This window comes from Copadichromis virginalis, linkage group LG11 (genome assembly GCF_057382275.1).
Source record: "Copadichromis virginalis isolate Kocher_CV1m ecotype Utaka linkage group LG11, C_Virginalis_male_GT1.1, whole genome shotgun sequence".
NCBI lineage: Eukaryota > Metazoa > Chordata > Actinopteri > Cichliformes > Cichlidae > Copadichromis > Copadichromis virginalis.
In genome coordinates, this window is record NC_140628.1 from 11,491,826 (window position 1) to 11,501,805 (window position 9,980).

Below are 9,980 nucleotides of genomic sequence, written 5' to 3' on the forward strand. Positions count from 1 at the left end.
GACGCATTTATCAGCTGCATTCGGAGGAGTCTACGAATTTGGACAGCCTTCGGCACGTCGCTGTGACGTAATCGGTCTACAAATGGGGCCTCAGGAGGATGCAGCCCATGAATTTGGACACCCCCGTAGTTCTGCAGAGGTCTGGTAATGAACTAATCATTTGATTCAGGTGTGTTGACCCAGGGTGATATCTAAAACCTGCAGGACACCAGCCCTCGAGGCCTGGAGTTGCCCACCCCTGCCCTAAGTGCATGTCGTTGGACTGTGGAAGGAAGCCTGAATATCCAGAGAGAACCAACACAGACACGGGGAGAACATGCAAACTCCACAGATGGTGGTTTCCAACAACCATGCCACCGTGCTGCCAAGTCTATAGAGTCAAATTATTGAATTGTGTCACTGAATGTCCTTTTTGACCATTACACATAGTTAGTGAACAACATTCAAATATTTTTAGTGCAAATATTGATTGAATTATGAAAAGAAAATGTTTATTTTTTATAAAAACATCCTTCTTGGTGGTTAATAATAGTAACATGAACGCGTTATAATAATAAGTTTCATTAGTGAAGGTGTGATATGGTTTAGATAAGGTTTGCAGCATCTATTGAACGGTGGTGTTTAGTCATACTGCAGACATCTAAAACTATTAGTTTCACTTGGGTCATCTTAGCTCTGCTCTAAGTTAGTGGGCTAAGGTGATGTTAATGCAAAAGGTTTTCAGGAAAGCCTGGCCACATCACTTTAATCTCTGTTGTTGTACAGACACAAAAGAAGAAGCACGTTGCCCTGTTAAGGATCTTGACCTTCTCATATTCTACCCTCTGCCTTCATGCGGTCCACCTCAAAGTTCTTATTTCAGGACATTTTATACCTCTCACTGCCTGGGCCCCTCAGATGGAAATCACAGTGGACAAGACTTTATTTTACTAACTGATGCAAAAGCCTCAACAGGATACTGAAATCATCAATGTGGAGCAGAAATGCCTACAGAAAATGTGGGTAGCGCAGGGTTGTGAGTCAGGGCACATTATAAATAAGGTCGAGGGGGAGGGGGGAAGGGAGGGTGAGACTGATGTAGCTGGGCTTTCGATGGCTTACAAGCAACACACTGAGTGTCTGTAAAGCGAATGAAAGAAAGCAGTAGCAGAAAAAAACAGCGAGACAGGCATGAAAAAAAGGATGAGGGTTCCAGCAGACTTGTGCCCAGCATTGGAAGCTTTGCCAGTTAAAGCAGTGAGTCACATGTGACCTTGGGAGAAGAAATAACACTAGAGGGATCCCTGGATTTCCACGGCAGCTGATGTGGTTACCTTGTTTTCTCTGGTGAGGTTTCTGAAAATGATTTAGGGGAAACTCTTTTCTTCTTCTTCTGAACTGCGTAGTGTCAAGATGTGATGCATGCAACGAGGCTTATTTTCGGGAGGTGGCTGCATGCCTTTCTGCCACTTTTAAAGCTCTACTAGGAATCGGTTTCATTCAATAATGGTGAAGAGCCGAATGCATGCAGGTTTTTCTAAACAAACATTACAACAGGTGAATTAGTGGACTAATTTTGGTTTTTATTTATTTCCTAATTTTACACAGTACTGTGGGTGATATTTATACCATAACACACATTAATGCACTCACTATTATTTCACGATAATGCTATAAATTGGTACATTTACATGGTCCAATATGGTATGTCTACAATTCACAAAGACATAGATGATATTTTTACCACCCTAAAATCATCCCTTGCTTATTACTAGCTAAGCATTACCAAATTAGCACTTCCACGTAGCTGGCAGTAGCTGACTAATATTAGCAGGAAGCAATACAATGTAAGTTTCTGCATGCAAAAACCCCATCATGCCTCAACACTCGACACTCCCTAGAACCACAAGCACCACAACCTGCAAATTTAGGGTGCTTGGGGTTCATGTACAGCACCCATTGTAGCATTAAAAATAGTGAAGCTCGCCACTTTGCTCGCTACAAATTACTTTCTGGAGTGCTTACTGCTTTTTTCATATCTTCTGAGACTTCTGAAGATAGCGTGATTCCAACGATGACACCAATGATGATGCCATCTGGTGTCATTATTCTCTTGATCTGCTTTGGAGCATTGGGAAACCAATGTCTTTGCTTTCCGAAACGAATATTTGCAAATGTGAAAAATCAAAGGAATCTTTATGGGGGCACCACCCACAGTGAAGCTTGCGGTTTAGTTTGAGTCAATAAGGGAAACCGTGGGATGGCATGACAGATTAATAGATCTTTCTCGAGTCTGTCATGGCTCATGGCCATTTGTAGTTAGTGGAATGATATGTCTGGTTACTACTAGCGCATGCTAACTAGATACCTGAAGCTGTGCCAACTTCTTAGACAATCTGTTTTTGTTGCATAGCTGTCAAGATAAAAGCATAACATACGATCACTCTATGTATTTTCATTTTAGTTGGGTCAGTGGTTTTTGGGAGGCGGAGAAGGACATGAAATTCATCACTATCAGGGCGCAGGTGAGCGCTAATTAGCTAGCATGTAGCCAGTGTTTATAGGCAGGAGTGATACAGCAGTAATATTTTGGTTAGGTTAACGCAATCCTTTTAAATGTGCCAATGACCACCTGGGTTTCCATCAAAAAGGACAGTTTCGTGTGGTGTAGCCACTGCTCTTGTGTGACAGTTTTTGGATTTAAGATATACAAATCATAGACCATAGATCGCAGCCACCTGCTATACTCTACTCTGTGAAAGCCAGCTTAGCGGATATTTTTAGTCGCATCCCATTTAACTGTTTATTAGAAATATGGCTCAACAAAGCTGGTAACAATTAAGACTTGTTTTGAAAGCAAAAACAAGTTACAGTGCCCAAATAGTTATTCAAGATTCAAAGAACAATGTGACCACCTTTTAAAAAAAAATTTAGTGGTTACTTCCATGTTCGCTGGCACACTCTGACATGCATAACTGCTACCAGGAAAACTTCCCAGTAGGGGTCAAAACGTAGGTCATATGAGTCATGTCTATGAGTCATAACTAGTTACTATAATTTATCGTAATTTCCATGTTCTAAATATGCCTCACTGTTAGAGGCTTCTCTCTAAATGCAGAATTTATACAGAATCTTGAAATGGTATCGTGTTCCTTTTTTGTTAGGCTGACTTTGTGTTCCCTGGTAAACGGGCCTGAGCAAAATACAAAAGTATTTCATGTCCTCACTACTGGTCGAGAAGCTAATAAGGGCTTTCTGGCAGTACACTTTATTAGGCTATCTGATTGCCAACGTGTTTCAGAACCAGATCTCATCCGACACAAGAGCTTCAGATACACAGAAAGGAGATCGTGTAATTACAGAAGACTGATGTTGATGTCACTGAAAACAACACTTGCATTGTTTTCAGTGTAAAATATGATACTGCATTTCATGGTCATTAGAGCTTTTCTGTGAACTAGACTATGGACCATGTACCAGTGGGAATGTAGACTCTAGAAATACAGAAAAGCACAGCATTAATTTTAAGAATGAATGAACCAGTTTACAGGTGATTCTTTGTTGAGAAACTGCCGGATCCTGTAAAACGAATCTCAAATACACTCACAGTTGAATTAAAAGCACACATTATACGGCTTTTTAATTATTTTGCCGTCAGCAAAAGAGAAGTGATGGCTAGGGAAAGTCAACAGACAAGAGGCAGCTGCCTGCTTTCTTGTTTGTCTAATTTTGGTTCATGAAAGGAATTCTCAATGTGTGTACTTGTACCTAATGTTTACCATCTAAAATGAGCTCGTGGCAGAGAAGGTCTTACTCATCGGCCACAATCTACAGTGGCGCAGACCCAGAGTAAAGATGCCCTTACTGTGCAACTACTGTACTTACACTGTACCTTGTTGGGCTTCACCCCTGTCACACCTCCATAAAAGGGTAAAAATAAAACACACGGGAGGTTTCATTAAGAACTATTAATAGTGGCCACGGCCAAACCAGAGTTTCCTCAGGGCGGAAATGTGACTGTGCATGTATAGGATTTTTTGTAGTCTTTTGTGGTATTATAAACCATAAATATTTTTATTACCTTAACCTCCTAAGACCCGAAGTCTTTCATGGCATGCATTTTTAATTTCTCTTTGCTATTTGAGCTGATTGTACGGTGGCCCTGAGAGGCCAAATGGACTGCAACTTAAGAAAACACCAGCAATAAGAAAAACGCTGCAAAAGCACACAAAACACAACGGAAATAGGAAAAACGACAACGGAAATAGGAAAACACTAAACAGAAATAGGATAAATGATAACGGAAATAGGAAAAAAGAAATCCAAAAGCACAAGGGAAGTGTTTCTGGGGAGACAATAACCCAACTGACCAGTTGCAGGAACCAAAATATGCTGAGAATTGTGCCTCCACTTAAAAGAAGTGGAGGATCTATTGGTTTTGTGAAGAGAGAAAAGATGAGAGGTAAGTGTGTTAGCCTAACTATTAGCCTAAAATCCGTCATCAGTATTATATGAATCATGATAAAACACACCTACCACGTTTTGGGTTCCTGCAACTGGTCCGTCGGGTTATTGTCTCCCCAGAAACACTTCCTTTGTGTTTTTGGAAATCTGTTTTTTCCTATTTCTGTTTTCATTTTTCCAATTTCCGTTGTGTTTTGTGTGCTTTTTCAGCGTTTTTCTTATTGCTGTTTTCTTAAGTTGCAGTCCATTTGGCCTCTCAGGACCACCGTATGATTGGGACCTGATGAATGTAAAAACAAAGAATTACGTAATTTTTTTTTTTATTTTACCTGATTTTTGTTTCTGAGAAAAATGAGATCCAAATATGAGGACATTTGCTTTAAATTTCAATAGGACAGTGGTAGCATAATGTCCTATAAGTGGATATCAGGCCCTTAAAGTAGCCAGTGACAAGGTGATACCTTTCTATAAAATGTTACAAACTGCTGAATCTTATGATTATTATCCAGATTTTTCAGATCCGAAATTGTCATGTAGTGTATACTGAAAGCGTTGCATTTTTGTGAAAAACATTTGTCCTCAAAAGCCATACTGTGAAAAAAATTATCTTGATACGAAGCAATGATGAGCTGGTCCTAATATTTCTAAACAAGAAAAGGAAGAAAGTTCATCCAGTTCTCACAAGAAGCAGCAACAGGGAGAATTTGATGAACTGAATAGTGATGGGTCGGTCGCGAACGAAATGGCTCTTAGAGCCGGTTCTTTGACGTGAACAACGCGAGCCGACTCCTTATCGCGAGCCTTGGGGTTTTTTTTTTCTTTCTCTCACCCTCTCTCTCGCACTTTTTTTCCACTTCACTCAGCATGCGAGCCTTGTGCTTTACGCTGGGAAGAGGGGGTAGGGGCGGTAGTTACACTCAGTAGCACAGGAACAAAGCAGGAGGGAGAGAGAGAGAAAGAGAGCCAGGGACAACAACGTCACATTAGAAAGGTATAGTAATCATCCACAACTATTTTCAGTTGCAGATGATAAAGGATTCAGAAAGTTTATTCATGCAGGTCCATATGACAGAGAATGTGCATCTTCTTTTTGTTTTCATATTATAATTTATATTTAATTGTGTTGTGGTTTGCAGTGTTTTGTGTTGTTTCACTTTAAATTTGTAAAAGTAAAAAGCTGAAAATTTAAATAGTTAAAAGTTGAAATGTGAATAGTTGATTTCTGTATTATATGATTTATTTATTACATTACATACATTACATATTACATTTTATGTGAAGTGAATAAATAAAAGTATATTTACGGTGGCCTACAGACAAAGCGCATACAAACTTCAAATCACGTACGAACCCTGAAGCACGTACAAACTCCAAAACACGTAAAAACTCCAAAACACGTAAAAACTCAGAAGCACATAAAAACTCAAAACACGTACAAAAGACAACAGAAGTGCTCCAGGATGCTAGGCACAGGGTTGAACTTTTGTTACCTAGTGGCTACACAAGCCAGCAAGTGTGGTAATAACAGGTAAATGAACTTTTTTTTATTTTATTATTTGACTATATATGAATGCTTGTGTATAAATACACAAACAATACACATATGCTTTCATGCTTTCAATTGTGTAATTTAAGTGATCTAGGTAGCTCTGTTTTGGAAGTTCATATATAAACATATATAAATAAAACCACTTTTTTTTAATATTAGTAATTCCTTTTGTGCATAATTTTATATTATTGTTAATAATAAATTAATTAAAGCAACAAAACAACCTGAAGAGCCGGTTCGGAGCCGAAACAGCCGGCTCTTTTTAGTGAGCCGAACCGAAACAGCCGGTTCTCTAAAAAGATCCGGAAATCCCATCACTAGAACTGAAGATGTATCATGGCTTTTGTACGCTTTCGGATATATCTCAGGATGTCAGTAGGGAAGTTTGAGCTCTAGTTGGGACTAAGCAGGTAGAGAAAATGTTTCAGAGAGCAGTGTCTAAGGTAAAATAGTATTATTTAAAATTACTGTATATTGAGTACCTGTGTGCTTTTTGAGCTACAAACACACTCTTCACCACGTGCATTTTGATTGGTCAGATCTGTGTACTCGGATGGGAAGGATCAGAAAAGTAAAACTTGATCCCAAAAATAAACAATTTGTCACAAATTAAGAAGTTAAGAATAGTTGAGTCCAAAAACCCATTTTTTACATGTGTGCAATGTTAAAAATGTTCGTCACTGTCTTAGATTTGCTATCAGTAATTTTTGACTCAGATATGACATAATGAAGACGACAGTGTTTCCATGTAAGTTTCCATTTAAATTGAACATTTTTGCATTGTTGAATTTTTCCATCATTATCTCTGCAAGTATTTTCCACAGCAGTAATCTCCTGCAGTCTGTCTTTACCTCGGAAAAGATGACAAACAAACCAGCAGAGTCTGAAACAGCAGTGTGTTTTCCTGCTCTCACACCAGGACGCCACTGGCATGCAGTCCAGTAGGCTTTCCCAGCACCGGGCACTTAGCTTGGCTCAAAGGAATGGCCTGTCTGCCTGTCTGTCTGCATTCTGTTGGCAGCGCGTGGATGGGCGTGTGTCCCGTGTGTGTAAAGTGCGATAAAGAAAATTTCCAGAATGTTCTGCTATAGTGTCTGGTGTTTGTCAGTGTGTGGAACAGACATCATCTTGAGTTCAAACATATTGGCTGTTGGCCCTTATTTTTGTTCTGTTATAATTTTCACCTCTTGTAAAATACTGTTTTTAAAAATAAAGTCAAGGTTATTCCTACATCCATTTGCATGTCTTCCTGAATAAACATAAGAATATGACATTATTCCATACTCAACCCAGTCCAAGGCTTGATATTCCCGTAATCACCGTGATGACAGGATGCAGGATACTGAGGTGAAGATAGTTAAATAGCACTTTTTAAAATTTATGTTGGTGAAATAAGAGTTTTTGGTTCATTTCAGCTGCCAGAAGCCACAAGTAAAGCAACCAAAAGACTGTGTGTTTTGGTTTAAAAGTGTTTTTAAAAATGTGAGCGATTTTATTTAATCTGGAGAAGCGATTCAGAACGAGTGATGCAGCTGTTGCACTTCGCATGCTTATGCTTCATATCTGAAACGACACATTCAAAGGAAAATAAGGTATCAGACACTGCAACAGAAGGATAACAATGCACGCACTTTCAGTGGAGTGAGTCACACACCTAATGAAAACCTATGTGGAAAATCTAATGACTGCAATTATCATGATGTCATAGCAATAACATGGCCTCCAAATAAATGACTGTGTGCATCTTTTGTAAACAAAAACATATTTGTTAACATAAAAAAAACATGAAAAAGCTTTTAAAATGTTACATTTAGCGTAATAAATAAAAAAGTATTTGCCCTCCCTCCCCCTTGTTAAATCACATGTTTGGGGGAAACCTGAGTTCAGTTTGACAAAACAATACATCCTGGTGCGATGTAAATGCCCGGCCATCAAACTCAAGAACATCTGAGAAACAAAGTTAATGACATCTCTCAGTGTTGAAAGGGTTACAGATTCATTTCTAAGGCTTTGAGACTCCAGCAAACCACTGTGAGAGACATTATTCAGAAATGAAGAAAACTTGGAACAGTGGTGAATCTTTCCAGCAGTGGGAGACCAACCAAATACCAAAAGAGCGCACCAACAACTCAACCAGGAGGTCACAAAAGAACCCAGAACAGCATGTAAAGAACTGCAGGCCTCACTTGCCTCTGTTAAGGTCAGAGTTCACTTTTCAGCTGGGCAAAAATGACATCCATGGGAGCGCTCTAAGGTTAAAACCACTGCTGACCAAAAGTAACAAAGGCTTATCTCACATTTGTGAAAAAAAATTGAAATAAGCCATGAACGCCTTGACTAATCCTTTGAACCTCTACTCATCTACAGTTATGCACTAAGCACAAGGGATATTTTAACATCTGGAAAACAAGATCTTTCTCTGTCTTTTGTTTTCTTTTGACACTTTAACTTTTATACTCACCTCTGAAACTTGTGTGAATCATGTAGTTACTTGAAATGTACACCAATCAGCAATGACTGTAAACTCTGAGCAGTTGGTGAGTAAAATAGTTTCACATACGCACAAAAATCCCCCGCAAAAGATGAAGCCTTTGTTAAATTTAATTTCATTTTTGGTCAGGATTTACATGTTTTTAATGCTCTGCGTTTGGCTTACAGTTTCAACTCAACCATAGATGGTAAAAAAAGTCTATTTATTACTAATTTATTAATATATTTAAACGTATTTAGATGACAGTGATGAGTCGTGGTTGTGTACACTGAAAACACTACTAGATTGTACTGAAATGCGCAAAGAGACAGAGTCTGACAGACACATGCTTTCATTCTTTTTATATCTGTTTAAAAGCCAGCCATTAAGGAGTGCGAACTATATCCGCTGATGGGTTCACTGCCAGTAAAAAGGCGCTGAAAACTATTCTTGTCTGACCTGGGGTTTGACTGACTGGAAATGGCACGGAGGAAACTGTTTAGGAAATCGAGAGGTGCAGTGATGGAAGAGTGCCACGAAAATAAGAGAGGGAAAAAGGCAAAGAAAGTGCGGCAAATATAAGAAAAATGAATCCCATGTTACGACCTCGACTCAGCAGTGACAAATTAGGAATAAGAGATAGGTGAAGACAGGGGAGTGAGTAAATATTCATGTTCTGGGGTCTTTTGGGTCGTCCACACAGAGGGCCATATTTGTTTAACTTAAGGAGGATTTCATTAAGCTTCATCCAATCCATCCGTGGAAGGTTTTCTTTTCAGGAAGGTCTCCCTTTCTGACCACAGCAGCAGAGCTGATGGTCTTTCCGCAGGCAAACTGTGAGGCTGCTCGGCTTTCTTGGAATCTTCATCACGACCACATGAAGAGAAAAAAGGAAACGCTGTGCCGTTCTTTTAATAGAAGAGGAGGACCTGTAAGCACATTCACACGGCAATTGGGAAGTACACACAAAAAGAGATGTATGTGATTTTCTCTGACAGTTTTATTTTTGTCGGTTGTGTTTCTGATTGCTGTTGTTTCCCACTAAACACTCAACCCAACATAGGCAGCTCTCTTGTACTGAGCAGCTCTGAATAGCTCCAGTTGTACAAGCAACTTTTAGCTTAAGCAGCTTAATTCTTTTTTTTACATTAGTTAAATATCACATGTAATTTATACACACAACTGTAAAAATACACAGTTTCATGATGGTGTAGTTATTTCAATACTATACATACCAGAGTTTTAAACCAAACACAATAAAAATAAGTCTACAGTGGGAAATAACCAGTGTGATTCTTGCGTAATGAGAGGTATAGAAGAAAATGGGAAGTAATGATAAAAGAAATGAAAACAAGGTTTTCATATATTTGATTTCCAGTTTGTGTGATGTGTGACAGCAACACGAATGCTAGGGGAACACTGGGAGCTCCGAAATGACGGGACTGTGGGAACCACAGAAAACAGTCACCACAGTAAACAGTAACGGGAACAGTACAGGAATAGGACGACACGACAAGG